Genomic DNA, 5,164 nt, shown 5'->3' with positions numbered 1-5,164 from the left:
AAAAAATAAATAAATAAAATAAAATAAGTCACATTGAAACAGCTATAATAGCAATAGGTCACAAATAGATAATAATGAATCAGTCATATCAGAGAATATTTTACAGCCACTGACAATCATGTTTTTTGTTTGTTTGTTTAAGACAGAGTCTCACTCTGTTGCCCAGGTTGGAGTGCAGTGGCGTGATCTTGGCTCACTGCAACCTCTGCCTCCTGGGTTAAAGCGATTCTCCTGCCTCAGCCTCCTGAGTAGCTGAGACTACAGGCGTGTGCCACCACATCCATCTAACTTTTTTTGTGTTTTTAGTAGAGATGGGGTTTCACCATATTTGCCAGGCTGGTCTCAAACTCCTGATCTCAAATGATCTGCATACCTCGGCCTCCCTTAGTGCTGGGATTACAGGAGTGAGTCACCACACCCAGCCAACAATCATGTTTTAAAGAAATAATCAATGTCATAAAAAAAGTTTATGATATAATTTTAAGTGAAAACATAAGAATACAAACAACCCATATGAAACAATTTGTTTTTCAAATTATACATGTATGATGTGATTATACATCACTTAGTAGCTCTGAATTTGAGCAAGTCATTTTCTCTCTAAGCGTCAGTTTTCTCCTCTGTAAAATGAGACACTGATGGTCCTTACCTCAGAAAGTTGCTGTAAAGATTAAATAAAATTGAACAGGCTGGGTGTGGTGGATAACACCTATAATCCCAGTACTTTGGGAGGCCAAGGCAGGAGGATCACTTGAGGCCAGGAGTTTGAGACCAGCTTAGACAACATAGTGAGACCCCATCTCTACAGAAAATAAAAAACAAGGTTGAAATTTAAAACATGAAAAGAAATTTAAGAAAGTCAAAAAAGAGGCCGGGCGCGGTGGCTCAAGCCTGTAATCCCAGCACTTTGGGAGGCCGAGACGGGTGGATCACGAGGTCAGGAGATCGAGACCATCCTGGCTAACACGGTGAAACCCCGTCTCTACCAAAAAATACAAAAATCTAGCCGGGCGAGGTGGCGGGCGCCTGTAGTCCCAGCTACTCCGGAGGCTGAGGCAGGAGAATGGCGGGAACCCGGGAGGCGGAGCTTGCAGTGAGCTGAGATCCGGCCACTGCACTCCAGCCTGGGTGACAGAGCGAGACTCCGTCTCAAAAAAAAGAAAAAAAAAAAAAAAAAAGAAAGTCAAAAAAGAAATATCTTAAAATTCAAACCATGGTGGGATTGTAGATGCTTTTAATTTGCTTCTTTTTTTTTTGAGACGGAGTCTCTCTCTGTCACCCAGGCTGGAGTGCAATGGTGTGATCTCAGCTCCCTGCACCCTCTGCCTCCTGGGTTCAAGTGATTCTCCTGCCTCAGCCTCCTGAGTAGCTGGGATTACAAGCACATGCCACCACGCCTGGCTAATTGTTTTTGTATTTTTAGTAGAGACGGGGTTTCACCACGTTGTTCAGGCTGGTCTCGAACTCCTGACCTCATGATCTGCCCACCACGGCCTCCCAAAGTGCTGGGATTACAGGTGTGAGCCACCGTGCCCAGCCTTAATTTTCTTCTTTACAATATTTTAGTATATTTCAAATTTTCTTTCTGTTTTTTTTTTTTTTTTGAGACGGAGTCTCGTTCTGTCGCCCAGGCTGGAGTGCAGTGGCCGGATCTCAGCTCACTGCAAGCTCCGCCTCCCGGGTTTACGCCATTCTCCTGCCTCAGCCTCCCGAGTAGCTGGGACTACAGGCGCCCGCCACCTCGCCCAGCTAGTTTTTTGTATTTTTTTACTAGAGACGGGGTTTCGCGGTGTTAGCCAGGATGGTCTCGATCTCCTGACCTCGTGATCCACCCGTCTCGGCCTCCCAAAGTGCTGGGATTACAGGCTTGAGCCACCGCGCCCGGCCAATTTCAAATTTTCTAAAAGGACATAACAGGAAATAAATTTAGGTGAAAAATCAAATTGTTTCTATTGTTCTTTAAATAACAAGTTATATGGCTTGAATGTAAATGAATTTTTTAAAAAAAACAGAAAATAGGCCGGGCGCGGTGGCTCAAGCCTGTAATCCCAGCACTTTGGGAGGCCAAAACGGGCGGATCACGAGGTCAGGAGATCGAGACCATCCTGGCTAACACGGTGAAACCCCGTCTCTACTAAAATACAAAAAAACTAGCCGGGCGAGGTGGCGGGCGCCTGTAGTCCCAGCTACTCCAGAGGCTGAGGCAGGAGAATGGCGTACACCCGGGAGGCGGAGCTTGCAGTGAGCTGAGATCTGGCCGCTGCACTCCAGCCCGGGCCACAGAGCAAGACTCCGTCTCAAAAAAAAAAAAAAAAAACAAACAGAAAATACATTCTAATGGTCAAAAAATGTAAAAGGCATGAAACTGTATGCATATGGAGAAAGTGAGTCTACTACCCAGCTCTGTCTCACAAGCACCCACGGGCTCTCTGTGAAAGCCACTATTATTACTAAATGACATTTTCCTAATGTGACCCTTGAAATAGAAAATATTTCCACACCTAGTGATTTAATCTGCACATGACAAGTCTGGCTCAAACTGGTTTAAATAAGACACCGAATTTTTTGGTTCATGTAACTGAAAAGCCTTGGTGTAGCACCAGCTGCCAGTCCTGGCTGGGTCTGGGCTTCAAATGTCACCATTAGAAACACGTTTCTGGCCAGGTGCAGTGGCTCACGACTGTAATCCCAGCACTTTGGGAGGCCGAGGTGGGTGGATCACTTGAGGCCAGGAGTTTGAGAGCCACCTGGACAACATGGTGAGACCCTGTCTCTACTAAAAATACAAAAATTTGCCTGGCATGGTGGTGCACGCCTGTAATCCCAGCTACTTGGGAGGCTGAGGCAGGAGAATCACTTGGATCCGGAAGGCGGAGGTTGCAGTGAGCCGAGATTGTGCCACTGTACTCCAGCCTGGGCGACAGAGGGAGACTCCATCTTAAAAAAAAAAAAAAAAGAAAGAAAAGGAAAGAAACAGTTTCTAATTCTTCACTCTGCTTTCTGTGGTGTTGGCTTCATTCTCTCTCTCTTTTTTATTCTCCTGCCTTAGCTTTCCGAGTAGCTGGGATTATGGGCATGCACCACCATACCCAGCCAATTTTGTGTTTTTAGTAGAGACGGGATTTCAACATGTTGGCCAGGCTGGTTTTGAACTCCTGACCTCGTGATCTGCCCGCCTTGGCCTCCCAAAGTGCTGGGATTACAGGCATGAGCCACTGCGCCTGGCCTACAATCTTTTTATTTATTTATTTATTTATTTATTTTTTTGAGACGGAGTCTCGCTCTGTCGCCCAGGCTGGAGTGCAGTGGCCGGATCTCAGCTCACTGCAAGCTCCGCCTCCCGGGTTTACGCCATTCTCTCGCCTCAGCCTCCCGAGTAGCTGGGACTACAGGCGCCCGCCATCTCGCCCGGCTAATTTTTTGTATTTTTTTAGTAGAGACGGGGTTTCACCGGGTTAGCCAGGATGGTCTCGATTTCCTGACCTCGTGATCCGCCCGTCTCGGCCTCCCAAAGTGCTGGGATTACAGGCTTGAGCCACCGCGCCCGGCCTACAATCTTTTTAATTTCGACAATCTGATAGGTGAAAATGGAGTCTCATTTTTTAAATTTGCATTAACTTAATTATGTGAGATTGCTCATCTTTTTACTATACTTATTAGACATTTATAATTCTTTTTCTTTTATTTTTTTTTTTTTTTTTTTTTTTTTTTTTTTTTTTTTTTCTTGCTCTGTAGCCCAGGCTGGAGAGCAGCGGACGGATCTCAGCTCACTGCAAGCTCCGCCTCCCAGGTTCACGCCATTCTCCTGCCTCAGCCTCTGGAGTAGCTGGGACTACAGGCGCCCGCCACCTCGCCCGGCTAGTTTTGTATTTTTTTAGTAGAGACGGGGTTTCACCGTGTTCGCTAGGATGGTCTCGATTTCCTGACCTCGTGATCCGCCCGTCTCGGCCTCCCAAAGTGCTGGGATTACAGGCTTGAGCCACCGCGCCCGGCCTCTTTTCTTTTTTCTCTAAACCATGGAACGGTGCTCATGTATTTCATTTTATACAAACAACTTCTTCATTCCTTTATCCAATTTTATGTTGGTCTGTTCATCTTATTAATTTATGAAAATTATTTATATTTAAATGAAACTAGACTTCTTTATAAGATAAATTAGACTAGTTTCTCTGTATATATTATCTTCTGTTTTGTTTAGTGTTTTTGGCATATGGAAATTTAAAGTCTTTTATGTTCTCAAATTTATTATTATTTTCTTTTATATCTTCTAGGTTAATGTCATGCCCAAAAGCGTTTGCCCGTTTCCAGGTTATAAAGTAATTCATCAATGTTTTCCTCCAACACCTTTATGATTTTATCATTTATGTTAACATCTTGATTCTATCTGGAATTTAGTTTAGATGTGTAGATTCCTGAGCACACATTTGCTAGCAACTGGCTGTCTTTATTGCCCCCAGATTCTCAATTACTTCTTCCATTTGCTTAATCATGTTTAGACTTCCTTCCATTCCCAACTTATGACTGAGGTTTATAACAAGGACCTGTGACCAAATTGCAAGCAATAAAGACGAAAGTAACAGCAAATTCTGGAGTCTGCTGTCTTGTCCACATCTGAGACCCAGATAAGGTGGGTCACTACTGACCAGTGCTGGTGAGGCTGTGGTAGCCTGGGTACCCTCATGGATGTCATTGAGACAGTTCCTGGCACCAGCCCTTCTAAAGGGCAGGGTGGCAACCTATGTCAGCAGCTTCATTTTGTTTGCCCAGGAAGTAGGCTTCTGGGAATCAACCTGAACACATACCCAGAGATACGAATATTCACTTACTAGAGAGTTTATCACAACAAAATTTAAAAGACACATTGAAGGCCAGGCGTGGTGACTCACGCCTGTAATCTCAGCACTCTGGGAGGCCGAGGAAGACAGATCACTTGAGGTCAGGAGTTGAGACCAGCCTGGCCAACATGGCGAAACCCCGTCTAAAAATACAAAAATTAGCCGGGCATGATGGACTCCTCTAATCCCAGCTACTCAGGAGGCTGAGGCAGGAGAATCGCTTGAACCCAGGAGGCAGAGCCAAGATCGTGCCATTGCACTCTAGCCTGGCTACAGAGTGAGACTCCGTCTCAAAAAATAAATAAATAAATAAATAAATAAATAAATAA

The sequence above is a fragment of the Rhinopithecus bieti genome, unplaced genomic scaffold (assembly GCF_001698545.2).
Source record: "Rhinopithecus bieti isolate Rb0 unplaced genomic scaffold, ASM169854v2 scaffold_7684, whole genome shotgun sequence".
NCBI classification, from domain to species: Eukaryota; Metazoa; Chordata; class Mammalia; order Primates; family Cercopithecidae; genus Rhinopithecus; species Rhinopithecus bieti.
The sequence above is the reverse complement of the archived record's forward strand: the minus strand, read 5'-3'. Positions refer to the sequence as shown.